This window comes from Rhinolophus ferrumequinum, chromosome 19, assembly GCF_004115265.2.
Source record: "Rhinolophus ferrumequinum isolate MPI-CBG mRhiFer1 chromosome 19, mRhiFer1_v1.p, whole genome shotgun sequence".
In the NCBI taxonomy this organism is placed as follows: domain Eukaryota; kingdom Metazoa; phylum Chordata; class Mammalia; order Chiroptera; family Rhinolophidae; genus Rhinolophus; species Rhinolophus ferrumequinum.
Genome location: NC_046302.1, coordinates 17,824,177 through 17,836,377, shown reverse-complemented (window position 1 = coordinate 17,836,377; position 12,201 = coordinate 17,824,177).

Sequence of the window (12,201 nt, the reverse complement as noted above, 5' to 3'; positions counted from 1 at the left end):
CTTGGGGAACTATGTCAGGCTGGATTTCTATTTTTCCCTTTTGTTCTTTAATGCTCTTGGGGCCAATGACATTTTGGGAATGAGCTCCTGTGCACTGCAAAGCACATTAGACTCATTTGCAGACTCAGAGTTCCACCTTGGGAATATTGTTCCATCAACTCGAGCCTGGGTGTCCTCAGCTGTAAACAGGAGATGTTGGCTCGTTGGCTTACAAGCTTTATGACCCCTTCCTAACTCAAAATTTTGTGATTCTGTGAAAGCAATTACTTCCCCCATTATGCTTTCTGTTCTGGAATGAGGTCATCAGAGTGGGAAGTGGTGGCCCTGGAATCTAAAATGTCTTCTTCAGAACTGCATGCCCACCACACTCAGAATGCCTGCCCTGCAGCAGTCAGCTCTGCATGGCTCACCCAGAACCCCAAGAAGGAGGCCGCTTCCACTGTGGTAGGGAGCTCACCTGACAGGAGACTCCCATGCGATTTCCACAGTATCGCCCCTGGTTTATTGATCAGAGTCCCTGAGATGGGGCCTTCTCTGTCTAACAACTTGGTCATTTAATCACACTCTTTTTTTCTTTTCCCAACTACCAAGTTCTTTCCCCTGAAACTAAACGTGAGGGAGCAGCTGTGGATCTGAGGCACAAGAACAAAGGACCCCTCCCCCAGAGAGGAAATACAGAAAGGATTATCCTTTTTTCAAAGGTGCACTAATGAAATACTGTCCTTCCCCTGGACTGGCAACTTTATCAGGGTTCACTGCAGGGGGAACAAGATGCTATTGTCTTGATTTAATTGGCATAATATCCCCCCTCCTCCAAATGATCGGTCAGATGACTGCTAAATGCTTTCTGCTTGAAGGTGAAATCCCTTTCAACTTGGCACCTTTCATCTAGCCCAGGCCCCTCACAGGGCCCCAGAGGAGACAGCCCTGGCTTTTGCCCAGTGTGCTTCCTTCCCTGAGCTGATGGGTGCTTGTTCCCAGGGCTCTGGAAGGCTCCTTCCCATCCTGTCATCTGTATCCCTCGCCTCCAACAGCGTGAGCACTAGACTACTCAACAAGGGAGCCGCTGCTATAGTCCCTACAAAAGTCAGAGAATTACAAAATTAGAGTCATTTCTGGATCTTCATTGAGACTTTGCAGTTGCAGCGAAGGGAGTTCAGGGCTGGGGACCCACATGAGGAGAATTCACCCATGAAAAGATGACCTTTTTGTCCCTTGGAGCGGACGAAAGGGAAGAATTGAGGAAGTGCCAGAGATTGCATGACCTGATTGTTCTATCTCTGCGGTCCCTCTTCCTTAATACTCTTACCAGACACTGGCCAGCTGTCCCCTCAGCCAACAGAGTCAGGTTGGCTCTACCAGGACACGGCTGGGCAGGTGACCACAGCTGTTATCTCCATCACCTTCTGGCTAAGAGAATGTGGCAGCAAACTTCCAGCTATCACAGATGTGCCTGCCCCTTGGGAAGCCGTATTTCCAGAGGAATTGGAGAACAGAGAAACTCAAAAGGGGATCAGGTCGTGTTTTGGAAGGTGTAATCTCACCAGGAGAACAATGGGAAATCCGAATATCAAGCAGACAGATAGCAGGAGACACTTGCATACAGAGCCGCACTTTGTTCCTGGCTCAATTCTGAGCTTTCTTGATAACTGAATCCATGACTAATGTCCCTCCCACCCCATTCACCCCGCAATCATGCATACTGCTGAAGAAGACTCTTAGATCTCAGGTTAGGACTTCAACTCAATAACAAGTTAATAAATTCCTAAAGGTCAAATGAAACTCACTCATGAGATCTGTTCATTCCCACCAGGGTACCTCTTCCCCACCCACCCCACCCAACTCATTCGGCAACAAGGAAAAGAGGATTGCAATCTCTAGGGTTTTTTTTATCAGAACTTTCTGCTCAAGAGCTTCTCTAAACCAACCTGTCATGACGGTGCTTGGGCACATGTGTTCAACAGCCTCATTCCCAAGGTGCAGTGAAACCAACAAGAAAGCCAGGCCTCTGAATCAAACTGTTACTAGGAAACCTGACATGAATTACCCCAAGGAGAGAGTAGGCTTAAATGTCAAGAAACAAGAGGTTCAGAGGTGCTTTCTCCTTGTGGTTTTTGGTATTTGGTAGTCTAGAAAGCTCAGAAATACCTAGAAGTGGGAAGAATTTGTAACATTATCTTCCACTTTTTCAATTGAAGAACACATTTTACCGAGACAGAATCTCACTTCATACCTCCAGACCGAAAAAAAAAAGAAAAGATTAAAAAACTTTAAACTAATTCAAGGAGCCCTGTTTCCCTTATTTGGTTGGAAGAATATGGTGAACCTTCATTTTAAAATTTTACTTCTGGGAAAAAAGATTACATCATAATTTGCCCAGGATGAAACCAGTGGTATCTACCTATGTATCAATCCACTGTGATGCAGTATTTTGATTTTAAGGGACTTTTTCAAAAGAGAGTCAAAGAAAGGTTACCTAGGGTCATGCCTACCAAAACTCTCCTTTCCTTTGGGGACTGCTCCAGCCTCTATGACCAGCTCTGAAAATACAATTATGGTCACCCCATTATAAGAAGACCCTGGAGCCAAGGATAACTCAAGCCGAAAGAGGCTCCCACCTCCCACCACAGTGATGTCCAGCCCCCGTGCACATTCCAACATGCAAACACCCACAGAGGTACCAACAGTCGTTAGTTGCTCTGAGAAGGGATATGGGGTTAGAATGGAAAGCGGTCTTAGTTTTCAAATATGAGCTTGGACTTCCAGTTATAAGAGGAAGGAGTCCTGGGGATATAATGTACAGCATGGTTACTATAGTTAATGATATCGTATATTTGAAAGTTGCTACGAGAGCAGATTGTAAAAGTTCTCGTCACAAGGAAAAGAATTCGTAACTATGTCTGATTATGGGTCTTAACTAAACTTATCGTGATAGTCATTTTGCAATATATGTCAAATCATTATGTTGCACACCCACAGCTAATGCAATGTTATATGTCAATTATATTTCAATTAAAAAAATATGGGCTTGGAGCTGAGTTTCATTTTATGAGAAGTCTGTTGCCCATTGAGTCTTGACCTGCCAGCAAACCAGAGGTGGACGAAGAAGCAGGAGCCTGGGGAGGTGCTCATTTCCCACCACCCCACCCCCAGTCGGACCCCACTGAGAAAAGTGTTCACATCCACTCCAGACAAACCCCCAACTCCAAGATGAAAGGAGAGAGGGAAGGGTCAGTGCCCTGGCTGAGTCTTGAGTTGAGTCAATATTTCACTAAACCTCTCTGATTTTCTTCTCTAATACCTTTTATGTTTAACATTTCCCAGCTGCCTTCCTTTCAGACTCTCCTCCTTAGACGATCACGAATGAGCCCATCAATGAACCTCTATTCTGCCCAGAGGGTCGGGCAGGGTTCCTTCTGACTACTGGGTTGAGTTCTTCTCAGACAGCAGATCTGCTACGTGAGAAGAAAAAGAGCAGATGGAAGGGCAGAAGGGACAGCTTTACCTTCCAAAGCACACGGCAAAGTTTATAGGCCTTTCTGTATTTCAATCCTTGATTAAAAGAGAGTTCATTTTCAACCCTGACAATACAAAGATGTTAAATACTTTTCCATAAACAAAAAGCACAGCTATTGGATCCTATTGTAGAATGGGAACTGTAATGTTACCTGATAATAAAACGGTAAATAATGATGCCGTTCCCATGGCCACAGAACTGCTGGTTCCCCCTTGGAATCATGCCGTTCACTCCCAGGGTGGCCTAGAACAGTCTGCTACTTCTACTGAGCAAATGGACAACTCAACCCGTCCAGGCAACTGGTTATCCGCTATCTACCCGAGATGGGAATGCCCCCTTGATGGGTCATTCATATGTATGCATTTTTCTATTGTCACTTACTCTTCCACCACCAATTATATATATTGGTGGAATATATATACATACATACATACATACATACATATACACATATATGTGTGTGTGTGTGTGCATATATGTATATATATATATATATAACTTACAAATTTCATTTCAGAAAAAAGCTTCTAAGCATCAGATTTTTATTTTCTTTTTCCTCTACCCAGTACATGATGACTGGTTTATTCTGCTAACCTTTTTTTTTTTTTTTTTTTTTAACAACCTTTGGCCTTTCCGCTGCTCTCCAGGGCAAAGTCGCAGCGTGGTTCTCCTTTTGTTTTTTCTTATAACAAGGATTTATTAGTTCCCCTTTTGTAGGCACCTAGAACTACCACTGACCTTTTTCATCATGAGGTTAACACTTTTATTTCCTCAAACTATCTTTCAGGTTTTTCTTTTTAAACACTTCTTAAATCATAGAAAATTGAGTTACTATATCCTAGATGTTACTGTTCCTGGTATTTATGTGTTGTTTACCAAAAAAAGGAAATAAATAAAAGAAAAGAAAAGAAAGAAAAAGGTGGAGAGAAGGCAGGTAGTAAGAGAAATTTTAATACCTAAGCATAAATTGGGTTTTAGCTGGTACTTCTCTAGCTCATTGGGGGTTTTAACATCTTATTTCCAAAAAAGTGTTCTCAAGGGAGTTTAACAGTAAATTGTCAAATACTTTTGATGCTACCCTTAGTTAGCAAATTCCACAATTAACCAGTTTGCATCAGGAGAGTTTATAGCCAACATTTGTTTGTTTAACTGTAATTTGGTTCTTTAACACAAGGCATTGGCTCCAGTTTGCATGCCAGAGCAATGAAGAAGCAGGAGGCTGAGTCGGCAGTCCTGGCACCATCACAATTCACTGTGTCACTAAGAGTAGTTCAATTAACTTACTCGGCCTGTTTCTTCATGCAAAATAGACTCTTTTTCTGCCTACCTACAACTCAAGGCCATTGCAAGATTAATAGAAGAGTGCTTGCAAAGCTGCTTGCAAGAAAGAAATGGGAATCATTAATTTACTTGTGCAATCAGTGTTTCATTTGGACCCAACGTGTGTGTCATTCACCTAGCCTGGCACAGGAATGAGGAGATGGGATGGGGCCTGGAACCTTCAACTGTCTTGCTGTGTCATCGAATGGACCTCACTCAGGTCAGAGAAATGCATGGTGACAGCTACAGGGGAGGAGAGAGGTGACTGTCTTGAGTGGCCCTAGCTATGAAGGCAGAAGAAGCTCTGCATGTGAGCAATGATCCTGCTTTTAAACCCCCTGAACTGTTGTCCCTATAAGTGTGCTTATCACTGCCAAAATGATGACCGAATAAAAAAAATCATCATTACCAATTTTAGATTGGGATAGCTTGGGTACTGCGGCCTGAGAGATGACCAGGCCGATCTGTTGTGGGGCCAGGCACCTTTGTAAGCCAACAGAATTTATAACAATTGATGTGGAGTCATTCATCAGTTCCTTTTTACAGATACTGCGTGATACGAAATGTCAAAATACTCGCTTCAGAGTATTATTTGATTGTGAGAACACACGTAAAAGATCCTTTAAAGTTGTCATAGAGATTCATGGGGAATACTTTTTCACATTACTATCTGATTCTTCACTCTGATATTTTAAAAACTCTGTAACCATCTCAACTGATGAATTTAAAAATAAATCTAATTCATTAAAAATTCTGTCACGTTAGGTTATTCGTCATATGAGTACTTAGAGCCTTTAAGATATATTTAGACAGAACTTAAATAAAACATCTACATTAGGGTTTTTCATTGGGGAACCCTGCCATCTGCCCCCATGAGAGGATTTCTCCTGGCTGATGGAAGGGGCTGTGTAGTACCTCTTAACTACCACATCCAGGATTAAACATAGACATATGGAGAGTCAGGGGGTCACTTCAGTTTGATCAGGTCTAGAGGTACCAGGTTGCCAAGACCAAGAAAGAATAAGAAGGGTTTAAAAACATCTAACATATTTATTCTGATATTGTCTATCTACGTATCTGCCTCCCCTCACTAGACCATCTCCTTGAGGCTAGATATTTCATTCATTCATTCATTCATTCATTCATTCATTCATTCACATTTACCTCTAGCTTTTAGCTCTGTCCAGGCATTCAGTAGCTGCTCAGAAACTGTTGAACTGAACTGAGGGCCAAGTCCTTGGAGGGCCAGAGTCAGATGGTCCCAGCATCCGTCTGGGGGAGGAGGAAGAAGCCTTAGTGTCTTCATGTTGGAGGTGAGGTTCTCCCTTTCATCTCCATCCCCTGACTGATGTCGTGAGGAAGGTGTTTTCACCCATCTACAGAAACTTAACTCCAGGACATCGTGTGTCCCCCTCCCTGAACACCTCCACCCTCTCTGATCGCAATGAGTAGGTTGAGCTGCTGGACAAAGAGCTCCTGGTTCTCCAACTCCTACTAGCCTCTCTGAATGAACGATAGATGGTGGTGAGGTCTAAAGTTCTTCCCCTCCCATTTTCTTCTGGAGTAAGCCCCAAGGGGCACCATGAGAACCCCATAACATAAAGTCCCAGTGTTTAGAAGGACCCCACCTTTGGCTCAATACTCTGCTGTCACTCTCCTGAAATTCTTAATAATTTTTGAATAAGGATGCCTGCATTTTCATTTGCACTGGGTTCTGCAAATTATGTAGCTAGTCTTGTCTCTCAGGCCCAGGGCACTAGCAATGAGAAAATGAAGGGCAAAATCAAAGTGTGCTTATCAAACAGTGCCTTCGAAAAGAAAAAAGGCCCCAAGTTAATTTTCATCACGGGCTATCTCGTAAACAGGAAATACCTGTAAATGCTAACATGATGAAAATGAGTCTCTTCTTGGAGGAACGGTGATGAGCACAGAGAACACATTCTTTGCTGCCTGTAACACTTTCTGAGTTTGACTCAGAGGCTCGTTGGCAGGACGCCTAAAGAAATTTAAAAGTTGTAGTGGTAGGGTAGTGAGATTAAGGGGGAAATTATTTTACCTTAATTTTTCAAAATGTACCCTGAATTTAATGGTAAACGGACATTTCAAGGAAGAATCACAGGCTTCAAGGAGAACATAATTGGAAGGTAACATAGAGTGTACTATGGGGTTAACCTGGGCCTGAGGAACCTTCCTGTCATATTTTATCCTCACAGTTCCAAAAAAGAAAAGAAAAGATGGTTACAGAGATGAGGGTTCAGGAAAACTTGGCTAGTTGTATCTTTAATGATTATCAAAGGACTATTGAAGTGTAACAAGGAAAAATTACTTGAAATTTCTGGAGGGATTCTGTTAAGATGTATGTCTGTGTGTTTTTCCAGGTTAAATTTCTAAGCTACAGGGAAAAAAAAGCAATATCAACTAAAGGGAGATGGGCGTCAAATTACCGGGTGTCCCAGGGTAGAAATTCTTTCTAGTGAGCTCATTCTGTACATCTGTCCCCATGGAGAGTCTCTCATCAAAGTTACCATAGAATTTTTCATTACCTTCTACAACAAATCGTGCAGCATTCACTCATCTTTTAAAAAACCTTTTAAAAATAATTTTTTTACTTTAAAATGGTATTAAACTTATTTTAAAAGTTGCAAAGGCCAGACAAAGATTTTCGATATACTCCTGACCCAGTTCTCCTATTAACTAACATCCTCTGTTACTGTGGTACTTTTGTCACAACTACAAAATCCACATTGGTACATTACTATCAACTAAACTCCATGCTTTATTCTGATTTCATTAGTTTTTCCTCTAATAGCCTATCTCTGTTCCAGGATCCCATCCAGGATACCACACTGCATTTAGTTGTCATGTCTCTTTAGTTTCCTCTGGTCTGTGACAGGTTTGCAGCCCTTCCTTGTTTGTCAGTTTGCAGAGTACTGATCACGTATTTTGTTGAATGTACCTCAATTTGGGTCTATCTGATAATTTTATATGGTTAGATGGTTAGAGGTTATGGGTCACACCACAGAGGTGAAGTGTCCTTCACATCACATCACATTGAGGGTACATGCTATCAACACAACTTAGCACTGAGGATATCGACCTTGATCACTAAGCCAAGGCAGGGTCTGCCAGATTCCTCCACTGTAAAGTTACCCCCACTCCCTCTTTCTTGCCATACTCTAGCCTTTGGAGGCAAGTCACTAACCACAGCCTACACTCAAGAGGGGGAGGGGCCAGCAGGGGAATTTAGCTCCACCTCCTAGCAGGAGGAATATCTATGTAAATTATTTGGAATTCTTCTACAGAAAAGATTTGCCTCTTCTCCCTTCATTTATTTATATCAGTATGGACTCGTGGATATTTATTTTATACTTTGGGTTATAATACAGTACAACATTATTTATTTTATTGCTCAAATTGTTCCAGTTTTGGCCATTGGGAGCTCTTTCAGTTTGTTTCCTGTGTCTCTTCCACAGGCCCCAGCCTTTTGTTTTATTTTAGCAGTTTTTTACTTTCCAGCACTACACGATGCTTCAGGCTTAACTTATAGTTCCCTGACCCAGCCTTAGAAGCTCTTGTTCCCTTTACTAGAGAATGGTATTAAAAACCAAAATCTGTGTCCTGGGTTCACGTGTCATTTTGTTCCTGTTCTAGGCATTAACCTTACTCGCAGTAACTCCTTTGCTTAAAAAAATCTCTGTAGTTCTGATTATCTGCAGAACAAAGTCCAGACGCTTTGGCCTAGTATCAAGGCTCGTTCACAATTAGCTCCCAATCCAGCTTCCCCAGGGTTATCTCAACTCTCCATAGGTCTCTCATACCTCAGCCAAATACCTTATACTCGCAGGGTCCTAAACTTCCCTTACCGTCTTCCACCTTCCTAATTTTGCTTATTTATTTCCAAAAACTTGACCCATTCTTTCTCTACAATCTCATAATGTTAAAATTTCTCCCTCCCACCCACACAAAAATCACTTAGGATAATTTCTCCTCTTCAATCAGTCTTCAAAAATCTCCCTAACAGGAAATAATGACTTCTTTTGAAATCACAGAGATACCAGCTTTACATATGAAAAACATGAGCAATCTACAAAATATTTTGAGATCTCTGGTTTCATTTAATTATTTTACAACCTATTTTGCAGGTGAAAAAATTAAAGCCCAAGATCGTAAAATTACTTTTCCAAAGTGACAGCTAATGAAAGGCTAAAGCCAAAATTAGAACCCCGATCTCTTGATTCCAAATCCAACGCTTTTACCTTGCATTATCTTTATTTGAATGTCTGTGATCTCTCTTACTTGATCGTAATTTTCGTAAGGATTGAGCCTATATCCTGTATATTTTTATATGATTCCCAGCACCTAAAAACATGTTTGGATATAGTAGGGACTTGATAATTATTGACTAATAAAGGAATAAACAAAATCTCTCTAAAAACCAAAAGGGCATATCAACTTACTTTTCCACAAGGAATATTATGAACCTGATACCTTTCTTACCTCCATCATTACTATTATCATCACCAGCATTACATTTTCTATTTTGCTTTTATCTTTACCAATTTTACAAGCAGAAACAAGGTCATGTTGTTGTCTTTGTGTCTCTTGATTACCAGTGATTTTGAACATCTTTCATGTATTTACTGGTACTGGATAATTCTTTCATTTCCCTGTCCATTTTTCCATTAAGGCAATTGTGATTTTCATAATGATGTATGAAGAGCTCTTGTTCTTTTATATATTAACAATACTGATCTTTATCATTTTTTTGACAAATATTTCCTTCTTCATAGTTCAACACCTCTTATCTGTGTTTATATTTTTAGAAGTACTGAGTTCTAAATTTATGGGAAGAATATTGATCACAGTATAATTATAACAGAAAAACTGGAAACAGTATAAACATCTAATAATAAGGAATAACTAAACAAAATACAGTGCATACATTTCACTAGGATGTTATTCATTGATTTTAAAAATGTTTTTTAATAAAAGTAAAATACTCATATCCATTTCCACCGAATATTCAATGAAAAAGTATGTAACTACAAGTGTGTGTGTATACACACACACACACACACACACACACACAAGTAATATGGCCCCATTTTAAAATATGTACTCAATTGTGTAAAAATTATCAATGGTTATTTTGGGGTTATGGAATCATAAGCAATTTTTTCTTTTCTTCCTTTAATATTTCTGCTTTCCAAACTTTCTACAGTGAATATATATTTACAAATAGGGGGGGGGGAATGTGTTACTGCTAAACACCATCAAAAAGTGTGTATTTGAGAGGCATGTTTAAGGGTGGCAGGGGTATTAGGAAACGTCTATAATTCCCATTTGCCGCAGACAGAGAACCAAGGCCCACGGCAGCAGAATATCTTTCCCAAGGTGACCCAGACATATGAATTCTGTAGCCCTGTATTTCCAGGGAGTTGCTTGGCAACCTATGCCCCCTCCCAACCTTTCAATAAACATATTCTCACACATCACACACAGGACACATCTCGATAAGAAAGCAGGCAGTGTCTGTAAAGCCGCATCCAAAAAAAAAGTCATCAAATAAGAAATGTAGACTAGACTACAGATTCCAAGAATCTACACTATCCTCATACCCAAAATGTCACCACAACCCAGTATTTACCATAAGAAGCCAAATAATTGTACCTCTTAGTTATCAAGGCATGCAAGAGTCACATTTCTCAGTGACCCCCTGGGGAACTCATAACTTGCTAATCCCAGCCAGAGCATTCTTGGAAATGCCACCTGCCTAAGCCAGCCATTCTGAGAACAGAGGCATGGATCTTTGTCACTGGTGAGGGAGCTCCAGAAGTTATTTAGGGATGAGTGTTTCTGTGAGAACATTGGTGGCTGGTGAGCAGCCCCCACAGGAGTGTGGCTCTGTCTGCACTTAGCACAGGCCTGGCAGAGTTTCATACCATTCTCTGTCCAGGACTCTGGCCTTCTCCCCCTCCTCCTACAGCTTTCTGGTTTTCAGAGAAGGAGGAAGTCCCAAAGCAGGCTGATAGATCTGGGCGCCAGAGAACCTTCTCACTCTCCCCTGCTCTGTTCTAAATCTTTAGGGTGGGGGAGAGTGGCTGATGCCTGCAGCCTGTGTTTCCCAGGATTTGCCCCACTTGGCTTCTGTTTGGGATCAACAGGAGCCAATGAGAGGTTCTAGTGGGAAATGGGGAGGAGGAAGAGCATTTGTGTCCCCACTTTTCTGCCAGTAGAGGAGGCCTCTCCTCCAGCTCCAGCTTGTGCAAGATGGACCTGCTGTGGCTCCAGCTTCTGCCAGATGACCTCAGTCCCTACACTCAAGTAGTGCCACCTCCTTGTGTTACCTGTCTAGCATGAGGTGGTGGTGGCTTCCCGCTGTAGCTAACTTCTTGGCTGCCTCGCTGTCCTGTTTGGTTTCTCAGTCATTCTTTTACCTACGTAACCAAATCCTGGCACTGAAGTCCCTCTGTTGGAAATACTCAGGGTGGGTTCTGTCTGGGCTGGTTGGACACGTACCCTGGCAGGAATAGAGGATACCATCTCAGTGGCCTTCTGTCCTGTTTTCAGTTCAAAGATCCAAAAGTGGGAAGAAATTGGTGTGGACTAAAAGAAACCTCTCTGTGGATAAGCAGGCCTTCAGAGCTGGCCACAGCTTCCTCATGATTGGAGCGTCAAAAACCAGCAGAAGTCATGTTGAATCACCTCACACATGGAGACATTTTATAAGCTACCTGCAAGAATTAGGTGCAATGTGGTGGGTTTTTTCTAATGTTTTTTAAGGCTGTCAAGATATTTCTTCCAAGAGGTCTAAGAAACCCTGGAAAAATCAGCTCAGTGGTTGATTCTCTGGAGGTGTTCACCTGAATTCTGTATCCTTCATGGCCACCCCTGAAAAATTTCCCCTTGGGAAATCACCTTTGTCACCTTCCCAAGGAGTGGGTCAGAGGTTTTTCAGCACAAATTCGGTGTGACCACATGGAGGATGAAGGAAGACAGAGGAGTCGAGGAACTATTCGCGACGGCCAAGTGCACTCCAGAGCCTCTAGAGAGGGGAGCCAGGGACGGCCTCCACTGCCTCTGGCATTTGCAGCCCTAAGAGCTGGACTTGAGGGAAGTGGGTGGCCCCTCGGCGGCAGCCACGCTGGCTCTGGGCGGTGCACCGCCAGGGAGACAAGAGGAGGCCTATTCTGCCACAGCGGATCTCCCGGACTGGGAGGAACAGCAAGTGCAGGATCAAATGAGTTTCACCTCCTCTAAAGTGCTCTGCTGACTGAAGATGTTTGAAGCCAAGGCCCACAGGGCACATTTGTCAAGCTCTCAAAAAATAGAAACCAGGATCAAAGCAGAAGCACTTTCCAAAT